The sequence below is a fragment of the Cibotium barometz genome, chromosome 22 (assembly GCF_041138505.1).
Source record: "Cibotium barometz isolate CiBa-2024 chromosome 22, ASM4113850v1, whole genome shotgun sequence".
NCBI lineage: Eukaryota > Viridiplantae > Streptophyta > Polypodiopsida > Cyatheales > Cibotiaceae > Cibotium > Cibotium barometz.
The window spans coordinates 55258032-55271470 of NC_141067.1; positions in this window are offsets into that span (position 1 = coordinate 55258032).

Here is a 13439-nt window from a genome sequence, read left to right on the forward strand (position 1 = left end):
TATTTGTGAGATGTAGGTTGTGATTCTCTCAAACGTACACACACGCGCACACACACACACACACACACATGCACACACATGTGCCTGCATGCACACATACATGTAGAAAAGTGCTTTAAAATAAACAATAATTAAACTTATGCAGCTTTCCCTCCGAATGTAAATGTTACTTGATGTGAAAAAAAATTGATTTGAATTGTAATGGATTTTCTTTAATTTTTGTATAAACCACCACTTAAATAATGTTGAGGGAATCAAGAAATTTAATCATTAATTATGTAACATATGGAAATAATGTCACCACAAGGTTTACATCATCAAGGCTACGTAAGAGTCCTTTCTTCTTGGGTGGTGCCAAGTTTATGCATCTTATTCTTATGGTTGAAAAAGTTGGTCTCTATCTCGTCTTTTACCTTTTATACTATCACATGAAATCCTTAGGATACAATCATCACAATAATGCACATGAGATGCTTAATCATAGGGAAAAATGGCCATTCATAGCATATATAGGCACATGATTTCCTTGTGTATAATATCTACATCAAAGTTGTGTTTGATATCATGATTCTAGTGTATAAAAGTTGTGTGTGTTTGATATCATGATTCTAGTGTATAAATAACCAAGTTTGTAAATTCTAATAACAAAATGAGTAGTGCACTTTAAGCTTATGAATGTGTTCTTCAAAACCAAGGAAATATATATTCTCTAAATTAAAAGTACAAAAAGTGCTTTTATTGCTTAAATTTTTATTTTGAATATGAAAAGGTACTCTAGTTTCTTGGTTTCTAAAATTAATATATAAGAATCCTAATAAATCTAGCCCATAGATATAACATTTGTTCTTGATAAAAGAATTTATTTACCAGGGGGTAAATGAATTTCTTGTGGTTTTGAAAAGATATATCATAAAATTTAAAAGAAGTGTGGATATCTAAATAACGTATTTTGTTTCAACTACCATGGCCTAAGACCTTGTAGATAAAAGAGATGTTTTAAGACACAATCTTATGTAATGTTCAACTAGTGTAACACATATATGCCACCATCAATTATGTGCCTCCTTGATCTTGAATAGTAGAACCTAGAACTATACCAATTTCTCACCTTGATCTCGAACACCTACAATCTAGCTTGATAACACCCAAAGCCTAGCTTGAGAACTAAGACATGTGCTAGGCACAATTGGAGTTGGGGGGGCATGTGGATAACGGACATCAATTTGAGCTAGTGTGAGGTCCCTTCCTCTCAGAATTAGATAAGGTTAGCCACATATGTTGTAAATATGGACATGAGAATTTTTATAGGAAACAAGCTAAAATTTTCTTAAACGCTGAGAAATAATAATCATTTATTTTGAGGCAATTCAAAAATAGAAAATAATAGTTATTTCTTATTTTACAGGGCAATGATAGTGTACTCCCAAAGTGGCCTTCTACAACTCTTACATGAGCTTGTTCAAGAACATCAATATACTCATCCTCACATACAGAGTTTTAAGATATCATCTCTTTCCTTTTTATAGAGCTTTCCCGAGATGAGAGCATGTAAGGGGATTCACCCTTTTCAAGTTGTCTTTTTCCTTTTAAGGACATTGTTTCCTCCATTGGGAATCCATGGAATTGGACAATAATTTTTTTTCTAGGTAACAAGCTAGAAACATTCTTATGCATAGTACACTTGATTTTTTTTAAAAATACACTTGGGGATTGAAGGGTGAAATCCGACCAAATGTAGGTCACCAATCCGTCACCAATCTGGGCACCTAGGTGTGCATAGAATGCAGCGTTAGCTATTTAGACCTTCCTAATAAGGGGCCTACTCTTAAGGGGATAGCTTAAGGGGCTTGCTTATCCATTATCAATCATGTGTCCTCCTTACCTCATCTTAGTATGGGAGGGATGCTCCTCACTCACCTCTTGTCCTCCTCAATCTATGCTTGGGAAGCCACCACACCCCTCCCCTCTCTTATTAGGCTTATTTGGATGCTTCTCTTCCCTCTTCATGCCTTCTTTCTTCCCTCCTTTTGTGAGCTTTTGGTTATTACCCAAGATCGTCTCTCAGTGCCTATTTCCTCTCAGGGATATCTCTTCCACTATCAAGTGCTCTTGGAGCTATTTCTAGAGCAAGAGGATTGCTTCCTTCTCTCCAAAAGAGAATCTTTGTGTGTTGTAAGTGAAAATTCTGACTTTTACTTAATTTTAAGTTGTTATTCATTAAATATTATTTCCTTAAGGTTTAATTGCACCACTAATAAGCTATTTGTGGAGTGTTGTGGAGTGCTCAAAGAAGCTAGAGATTGGAGTTCTTTCATTCTTCTCTCTATCTTTGTCTCAATTTTAAATTAGGGTTATTATTTTACATTAAAATGAATTAAGGAAAGTAAATTAATTAGACTAGATTTATGCTTATTAATTAGGTTATTTATGAGAAATGGTTTTGTGTGAAAAATCTATGCCTTAATCAATCTCTTGGTGATGCTAGGCAACTTGTGGGAATTCTCCCTCTAGAGATTTTACCCTCTCCTTATGATTTCATAATTAATGAGATTAACCTAAACATCTCTCTTATTATTTCTTTTATGTTTCTTATCATGGAGAAAATAGACATTAATCTAATTCTCTCCTTCGCTGAAAGAATAGAGTATCTAATACCTTATGTTGCTAGATTTAAGGGATATTATCATCACCTATGGTCAAGTTTTATATTCTTCTTTTAATTAGACAAAATATGTTTTTCATTAATAACTGAATTGGGATTAAGTGAGGCCAAATTATCCTTGTATCAGGCATAATACAATCTATGGTTTCCCCATGATTTTATTATGATAGAAGCAGGGGATTAGTGAGAGTGTTGAAAATGGAGGAGTGCTTTTATTACTTGTCCACTAATAAGGGTTGGTGTGTATGTGAGTAAAAATGACTTGCCTTTCATTAAAAGGGTTAGTGTGCGTGTGAGTAAATGGCTTGCCTTTTATTAAACTCATGATTTGACATTTCTTATTGAGAGATAACAAACTTAGGTAATGATGTTGAGAAATATCATTTTGAATATACAAGCTTCTCTTTTGGAACATGGATAACTATGTGGGTGTGTGATTTTAGAAGAAGAAAGATAACTTGTTAACTAGGAAGAAAGATAACTTGTTAACTAAGAAGAAACTTGTATTTTAAGACCATAAGTTTTGTATATGCATACAGTAGGTGAAATGACCATAAGTTTTGTATATGTATGCGTTAGGTGAAATGACCCCCAAGTGTCGACTTCCTATCGGTTGACCATAAGTTTTGTATACGTATACGTTAGGTGAAACAACCCCTAAGTGTCAGCTTCTTGTCATCGGTTGACTCCATCAAGAAGAAGTAAAACAAGGTTAAGGGGAGTGTGACGGTTGATGTATTGACCTATAGTTGGGTGGACGAGATTCGTTGATGCTTTCCTTTTCCAACATATTAAGTTGAAAGTTATTGTAAGAACTTTGCATGAGCACATCGTACAAAATATAGCATACTTATATTTTTAGTTTGATTTTCTTCTTAATTGTAATTTTTGATGATGAATAATGAATGAAATCAATGCTATCTATGTTGTTATTAAAGATGTGCCCCTGTGGGTTCTTATGCTATGAGAGTTACCCCTTTAGACTCAGCAATGGAATTTCAAAACCCAAGTGAAAGCAATACATGAATGCCAAGTGACTGAGGACCCAAGGGAAGGTGGTGGATCGGGCCTTAGAGGTGGCACTAGACTCATCATTATTATTCCTTGAAAAGAACAAAGAGGTTAAGAACCTTGGTTATTAATCTTTCAAGAAGCATGACTAGGAGACCAAGTGACATATCTTTGGAGATTCGATAATGAGTGGATGACTGATCTGCATGTGATGAGGGACTATGTTGCATTGTTTTATTGAATCTTGAAGCATGAAGTTGAGTTGTTTCAGGGTAGTGAGTGGGCCTGTTAGACCCACATATGTGACCAGGACCATCTTTGTTTTGTTAAGATTCCCATAGGGGATATAGAGGTGATTATCTAGAATGTTACCATTTATCATGAGTTAGAAGATGCTATTCTTGTAGATTATTATTTGGTTATAGACTGTGAGATTAGCCATGAGAACTCCATGAACTTGCTAGACAGTGTCAGATCAACCATGAGACCTCCATGAACCTACTAGAAGAGAATAGGGCAACTCTCCCCGAATCCCGCCTAGTCCTACCCGTGTCCTGACACTACTCCTCCATTTTGAAAGAGTTTTTTTCCCTTAAAAGAAAAGGTTGGATATCAGGTCTTGAGAGTACTAATGTCCTCCCAATTTGAACCTTCTTCGAATCTATCCTTCCACTTAACTAGACACTTTTGTCTAATTCTATGATGAGTTCGCTTCTCTTGATAATCCAAGATGCGCTCTGGCTTGTGTGGTAACACCAGAGGCTCAATTAAATCTACAAGAACACATGTATCCACCACATTGGCATCTTTGCCTAGTCGTTTCCCCCATAGACTACTAACATGAAAAACTGCGTGAACCTTGGAATGTTCTGGCAGAGCTTACTTGTAGGCAACTTCACCTACATGCTTAAGTATTATGAAAGGTCCACAATACCTAGGTGACAACTTTGGCACTTTTCTTATCTTCAAAGTTTCCGAACTCGAGGGAACTTTGAGAAATACTTGGTCACCTTCTTCAAATGTGACCACTTGCTTGTAAAACGATCTTGGGCTTGTTTAACGATTTTCCTTAGCGATTTTCAACATATCATGATGATGATCTTATAGAAAATCTTTCACTTTTTGAATTCTTTCAGTAGCTAACCCCACAGCTACTGGAGATCGGGATTGAAACCCATACATAAGCATGAAAGGACTAAATCCTAGCGACATGCTTCACACTATTGTAGGCAAATTCCAAAATTGGTAAATGATTTTGACAATTTGTTTACCTTTTACTCGTATATGCTCTTAGCATATCCTCAAGTACTTGGTTGACCCTTTATGTCTGACCATCACTCTGGGGGGGTGGTCAGGTGTACTCATACTGAGAATTGTGTCCAACCTTTCAAACACGGCTTACCAGAAGTGACTATTAAACTTTTGATCTCTATCACTGACTATATTGGCTGGTAGCCCATAAAGTCGATAAATATTCTCAATGAAAAGCTGAGCTAACTCTGGAGTTTTCACCATGGTTTTAGTTGGAATAAACCGAGACATCTTGGTCCACTACAACCTAGATGACATCATGACCTCTGCTAGTTGTAGGTAGACGTACAATAAAATCCATAGAGATGATTTCCCACTTACAATTAGGGATTTCTAATGCCGCACTTGCTACTACAGAGTGGGAGGGATCCTTGTGTATAACAAGTGTCCAGACCTTTGCATATGACTGATCATGTTCGCACTTGCCTTTCAGTGAATCTAAAAATTTACTTTTTAACTCCGTGAAACTCAACAAGTTGACTTGAGGCATGCGACTTAAGGCATCAGCCACGATATTGTATCGGCCCTTTGCGATACCTTAGTTGAAAGTCAAAATTTTGGAGGATTTCTTCCCACCAAGCTTTATGACCTTTCAAATTAGTTTGAGTTGTCAACCATTTGATGCTCTCATGATCAAAGAAAATCTCAAACTTAGCACCGTAGGAGATAATGTCTCCACTTGCCTAGAGCATAAATGATGGCATACAGCTCACGTTCATACACATAATAATTCTGCGAAGCTCTATCCAACTTCTTCCTCTCAAAATCTACCAGTATTCCTCCTTAAAGAAGCACATCACCAACTGCATGGTCACTAGCATCCGTTTCAACCACAAATAGTTGATTATAGGATCTACTATTACCAACACAGGTGCGCGATAGCAATAACAACCTTAAGGAGATCGAAACTTTGTTGTTGGTCAGCACCCCAATCAAAGTTGTGACCCTTAGCCTTTAATTGTTCCATCATGGGAATCACTAACTTAGCATAATATCGGATGAATTTACGATAGAAGCCCACCAATCCAAGGAATATCTATAATTCTTCCAAATTGGTTGGATGAGGCCACTTCAAAATTGCCTCTACTTTCGCAGGATCCATCTGAATTCCCTCTACCGAAATTATGTGACCCAAATAATGGATCTTTAAGGCAAAAAACTCACACTTTCTCTCTTTAGCATAAAGTGGGTTTTGCCTTAGCAATTCAAACACTAATCTTAAATGTTGCAAATTCTCTTTCTATGTGTGACTAAAGATCAAAATATAATCAAGAAATACTACAACAAATCGACCAAGATACGGGCGTAAGATGCTATCCATAAGTGTCATAAACGTAGCTGGAGCATTAGTTAGACCAAACGGCAAAACTAAAAACTCACAATACCCAAATCTGGTATGAGAAGATGTCTTAGGCACATCCTCCATCATGTGGATGAAGACTTGATGATAACCTGACCGTAAGTTAATCTTGCTAAAGTATCACGCGCCTGATTGATCAAAAAGCTCATTAACTCGGACGGTTATAGATACATATTGTTTATCGTGATGGCATTCAAACCACGATAGTCCGCACATAAACACATAGACCCATATTTCTTCTTCACCAATAAAATTGGTGATGCTGCCCATGGCAAATTCCTAAGCCTAATGAAGCCCCTCGCGAGGTAGTCAGTAAGCTGACGCTCTACCTCACTAGCTTTACTAGTGCTAAGACTATATGGAGGCTTGCAGACTGGCTTTGTATCCTTGAGCACTTCAATGGCATGGTAGACACTGCGCTCAAGGGGCAAACCAGATGGCAAGTCACTTGGAAACACATCATAAAATTCATGCAAAAGACTTTGCAAAGAATTAGAAAGTTGTTGAGTGAGGTTAGGAAAAATTTTAGTTTGTTCATTATTATGCATAACACTTACATGTTGTTCACATATAATAGAATTGCTCGAGATTTAATATTCAAACTCGAATTAAAATCACCACCACTAGCATCATCATGAGACAAAACTGAAGGAGACATGTAACACAAAAAGAGATTTTCTATTTCATTGAGCATGTACAAGGCGGTCCACATCAGTAGAACAGATGAGTGGAGATGGGGGTACATCACGTTCACCTTGCAAATGAACTTGTTTACTATTGACCTCAAAATCAAAAGTATTATCTAGATAACTACGAGAAAGAGATGGTCCTAAATGAAACAACCATTCACGACCTAAAATAACATCAGCTCTGTAATATGCATAACCTGAAAATCTAACTGCATTTCATTCTCCCTGAATACTGAGTGGTACTTGCTTAACCACTGTGTCCCATACATGCTTATCATGCCCATTAGCAAGAGATACCATGTATTTATGCTCACTAGGGCTTTGTAGTAATTTTTATTTTTTAACCAAATGATAATTCAAAAAGTTATGTGCAGCCCCATTGTCAATCATGATAAGAACTCTTCGTCTGTTGATGTGTCCATATATCCGAACCAAATCGTAAGGCCCAAAAGAGGGTACCCACATCGTAGAGGTTACACAACACTCGTGCATGGCATCGGTATGGCATACTTGAACTTCAGAAAACTTCTAAGAAGCTTCAAGTGGCAAAAGTAGCACCGTGTGCATTGCCTTACTACCGCCCTTATCGACATCTTTGCCATGATTCTTTGCACAATTATGCTTATCACGATCAGCCAGCCATGCAAATAAAACATAATTTTTTCTTTTTAGCTCGCTCATAATCTTGTGGTGACAAGGAACCTCTTGGCCTTCTTATAACCGCATCATTACCTTGTTTGGTCCCCTTTCGTTTGTTCCCCTTAGAACTACGAAAGTCGAATGCTCCAAAAACCCAAGGTGTCTTGGCCGTGCATTTTTTCTCAATATTATCATCGAAGATCTGTACACTTTTTATGGCCTCTTCCAAAGTTTTAGGATATTGAGTTTTAACCTTAGTTTTATATTCATTATCTAAACCACGTAGAAAACCTTATACTTTCTGAAAATCATCCAAACCTTTGAGCTTGAGAATTATCTCGCGATACTTGAAAATATATTGGGTTAACATAAGACCTTCCATCTTACAATTGTCCCAAGCATCCCAATTGCGATCCTTCTCATTCTCAGTTAAGAATTCTTTCCAAAAAAGTGCCTCAAAATCAGCCCATGTTGTAGGTTGATCGCTCTCGCTGAGACTCATCCACCACTTTTAGGCCTTGCCCTCAAGTGTGAGGCTTGCCTCAAGCATGCGAACAACACTAAGAGAACGCTTCAAAAGGTGCAAGTTCGTCCACATTTGGTAGAAAAGTGTTTACTGCATCTTGATTACGCTCTTTCTCTTCCCTGTGGAACACATGAGGCTTCATGCTCTTCATGAGCATAGCTACCACTTCCTGATTCCCTGACGTTTCGGTGTCTTGAGTTGACCCACCAGGAGTAGGTTTCCCTGGAGTATCAACCGGTACACTCTGAAAGCCTGAACTAGTGACCAACTGCTTAAGAGCCTCTTGCATGGTTTGTAAACTTTGAGAAACAACAAGTAAACTTTGCTCAATATGCTATGTGTTTGATTCTAACAAAGTATGTGCATGCAAATCCACAAATCCGTGATCACCCACATCTAGATCAGCCATATTAGTATTCAAAGATGGATGATTGCCATGCTGTTGACCGTCGGGGTGCTAGGAATCTTCTGAGGTCATGGTAACAAATCAGATTCAAATTCAAAATGAAGACGAATACTTGACCAAAATTGGCTCGTCTTGCTAGTGTTGATAGTACTGGCGACCTTGCTATAGACACTGTTCTCGTCCCTTGTTGTGTGTGGACTATAGAGAAATTTAAAAAAAACTCCTCGAAATCGAAAGCAAGAGAGAAAGTCTCTTCGAGTGAAAGCTTCCTCGTTCAACTACTGGTGCGTGTCTCTTTTTCTCTCCTTCCGTCGATATGTGAGAGAGAGAGAGAGAGAGAGAGAGAGAGAGAGATAGAGATATATATATGATGTTTGTCCTTGATTACTGCCCACGACTGTCAGAAACGAGGGAGAGATAAACATGTTTCTCTGCACGAACAACCCCCTCTGTTTTTACGTTGCTTTTGCAAAAAAATGGCATTGTCGTCGGCCTTCTGTGGCGTGGCCGCGTTGCTTGTAAGCGCCGAGCACGACTGAAGACACCGTCGGCTGGCTGGTATACGTTGAAGACTCCGTCGGTTGACTATTATGGCCAGTTGTGTTGCAGTTGCAAAAGAAGCAAAACAAGCGGCTGCTGTTGAAGGCGTCGGGCTCTACTGCTTGCCTGTGAATAGTCGTACATGGCAACAGATGAAAACAGTCATGTTCGATTGTAGTGCTCTAGCCCTGCGGTGACAGTGTTCTTGCCTTGACTAATAACGTGGCTTTGCGGGGCGGATGTTTTGGTTGCTGTGTGCGGAAAGATGCTTTTTTTTTTCCCCAAGATTTGGTGCGAACTATGGCGATGAAGGTGCAGCCTATGTAGAGAAAGTGAAGGATGATAGAGCCATGCTCTGATACCATGAGATCGACTTCCATGAACCTGCTAGAAAGTGTAAATGAGATCGACTTCCATGAACCTGCTAGAAAGCGTAAATGAGACCTCCATGAACCTACTAGAAGAGAATAGGGCAACTCTTCACCCAACCACTGGATATAGGAACCCTAGCCGGTTCAAATAGCCCTAACCGTCCACACATGTCCGGACTCCCTTGAACCGTCGACTCCCTCCTAGTCCTACCTGTGTCCTGACATAGACATCAATAATGCCTTTGAAAATAATGCAAAAGCTTGGGAATGGATCCTTGTACATAAAGATCATAAGACTCGTATAAAGAGACTCGTAAGACCCTTGACTTTGCCTCTCCCTCCTATTAATATATAGGGCGGGTTCACATTGGAGCGGCGGAAAACATACTCTCAAACACACTTTTCCAGGTGGTACTCTTACAAAATGCACACTTCCGCCGTCCAAGTGTTCACATAGGGAGGGGGAAGTAAAAGGGAGCCTGACTTCTTCCGCCGCCCACTGTGAACACTGGGGGGCGGCGGAAGAAAGAGTAAACACCATACCAAAAACCATAGAACAAAGCTATATTATGTCCACAAAGCATAGTGTAAATACAAAAATAAAGAAGCCACACTACAAACCACAATAAGCCAGACAAAAGACATGTATTACAAAGGATTAATCGGAGTTGGTAGGTGACTCCAGCTCCTCTAAAGCCGCCCTTCCAAAAACTTGTAGGACATTCATCCTTGCTTGCTCTCTATACATTGTTCGGGCAAGACTATCTCGTCGCTCCGAGCCAACTCCAAGGTCACTCGCACCCCCTTCATTGCCTCCTTGAGCGCGCTCCATTGCATCCTCTATGTCAACTTCACGTATTGCTTGAAGCTCCCTCATGGAGGTAGCTATTGCTCTTCGATCCTCTTCTACACGTCCAGAGCATGCTGCCAATTCTGCTTCCGCCTCACGTACCCACTCCATATCAAAAGACTCTCCATGTTGGATACAAATGTTGTGTAGCACAAGACAAGCCGCAACAAGATCTGGGACATGACGTAGATTCATGTCACATCTTTTTAGCAAGATGCGAAACCTTGCCTTGAGCATACCAAACGCTCTCTCAACTGGCATCCTTGTGCTCGATTGAATGAAATTCCAATGGTACTTTAGACGTGTCAACCCTTCCTTGCATCCTTTGAAAGGCACTAACATGTATGGCCGTGCGGGGTAAGCACAGTCGCCAACCAAACAATAGTTACCCAGCTCGCCCCTTGCACATGCTTGCCCTATATCACTTCTGGAGAAGTTCAAGGAGTCATGCGCTGATCCGGCCCAACCGACATCATAATTCCATACTGAGCAATTGGCGGCTACTGTTAGTTGTAGCAAAATAGAGTGGAACCCTTTCCGATTGAAGTAGTCAACATGGTTGTCACGGGGTGCAATGATGGGGATGTGAGAACCATCTATCGCACCAACGACGTAGGGAATTCCCCTAAGTGCCTCAAACTCTCGTGCTAAAGTTGCTAGCCGAGATCTTGAAGGCCATCTTATGTACATATTCCGGAGACCCGATTTCACAATTGCCTTGGAAAATGCAAGGATTATTTCACAACATGTGCTCCCAAACTTTATAAACTCATACAATAATAATAACAAGAATTTCCTCCGCCAAGGCTACTTGTTGCCCCCCCTTCCTTCCTTAAGGAATTCACTCATTGTGGCATGCAATCCTGCCAATATCTTCAGTCGCTCCCTCTCCAAGGCAACATTTTGGCTAGAGGTCTCCTTGAGATGGTCCAATAGATGTTTCCCAGTATCGGCCATTGTGGCCAAAGATTCCTCATACTTGGGAGTCACTCGACGACTTGAGGACATGGGTGCTTGTGGCTTCTCGTCATCTAGTGCTATAGTTACTTCATCCTTGTCACCGTCGGGGAAAGTAGCATCATCCATTGTTGATGAAGAAGCGTGGCTAAGAGGAGTGACCGTGGCTCTATCGTGGTAATACTCATCCACCACATCGAACCATTTACATGTGTGCCTCCTGTCATTGCCAGATACCGAGTTGTGAGCTTTGTCCACTCTATATTTTGCTAGCACCGCTTGCCACTTCTTGCGACAACTTTCACTATCCTTATTGAAATCAGGATAAATGCCGGCTAGCTTTGTGGCCACCTTTGCCCACAAGTTGACCCCTTGTTTCCCAGGATTGTTGAACTCCTCACTCATGCCCCCCTTGACATGAATGAGTTGGTCAACCCAAAATTCTTGCCACTTGCTTTTCTTATTGTCGTTGTCGTCATCTTCCCCCAAGTCCACCACCACCTTCTTTTTGGAGTTCCTGGGTTTCTTTGGCGCAGGTTGGGTCTCTAACACAATCTCCTCATCGCTAGGCTCCTTCCTCATGCCACGAACTCGCTTTGGTTGAGAAGATAAAGGGGGGTTATTGAGTGAGTTGGGTGATGGTTGGCTTCCTAGGGAATTGGGAATGGAACCCATGTTTGGGATACCTAGGGGGGATGATCGATTAGGAGGTTGCGCTACCATAGGTGAATGGGGGGGGCGAAACATGAAGGGAGAGTTTGGAGAAAAGGAAGGAGAATTGAGCATGGCTTGGAAGCCATGAGGTGGCACATGAAAAGGAGGAGGGGGAAATGAATAGAAATTAGAGTGCGGGAGAGAAGTTTGGGAGAAAGTAGGATCATCGTCGCCTCGTTGTTGCGATGAATCAATTTCATGGCTCCTGTTGGAATCCATAGTACCTACATCAAACACGAAGAGAATATTAGCACCACATAAAATAAAAACACATACATAAGTCATGATAATGGAAATGCGGTTTGTGAGGGGTCACCTTATGCGCTCGCTTCACGTTGCCTCCCGCCCTTTTCGCACACCCCTAAAAGAAAAACAAAAGCACACAATGTCAAAGGCATGGCAAGTGTACCACAAAAACATTAAAAGAAAGGTAAATGGGTGGATAAAAAGAAAGCATGATTGAAGTGCATGTAAAAGCACCTTGGAGAATGGAAATTGTGAAGCTTATTATGTTCTCTAGAAATTCTAGAGAGTACAAAATCTCACCCTAGACCCTTTAATTTATAGGAAATTGAAGGGTGTTGGGGGGGGAGGGACGTTGGAAAATGGACGTTCGAAAGTGGAAAGTGGCCGTTGGGAAAAAGGCCGTTGGGAAAATCATCCGTTGGGAATGCTGGAATCCGTTTTTGGAAATGTTGCAGGCTGGAAGCCGTTTTGGGCGAGGGGGGGGGGTCGGCACATTATCAACCCAACGGGTCCATGAGGTGGCAAGGGGGGGGTGGATTTCCACCGCCCGCTGTGAACGCAGAGTGCCATGGGGCACTCTGCGATTGCACGGCAGGAAGGCGGCAGCTTGGCTGCCGCCTTATCTGAACCCACCCATAGTATATGATTTATTCAAGGTTTATTGAATTGTGGCACCCATTTGCTCTTCCAAAATAAAAGAGATGTCACCCGAAGACTCTATGTGGATTACAGAGGTCTTAACCAATGCACCATCAAGAGTAAATACCCTATTCTCCACATTAATGAGCTTTTTGATATGTTACATGGTGCTAATTACTTCACCAAGATAGATTTGAAATCAGGACCAAGGGTAGGACATTCCAAAAACTACTTTAAATTCCCATTATGGTCAAAATGAAGTCAAGGAAGACCATATTGGAGAATGTGAAGAAATCCCAAGACTGTGGAAATTTTCTTTTTAAACTACTTTTTGGTGTATCTTAAGCATACAAACTTGAAAGTTGTCAGAGAATGTGCATTTAGAACCTACTTTTTAAGGTTTTTCTAATGATATGTCACATGAGGGGGTTTTGACAAAAGCTTAAAAAGATTCACCATGGTCCCCTTTTTATAATCTTGCAAAATGAGAATTGGGATTTTTCCAAATTCTCTAATAT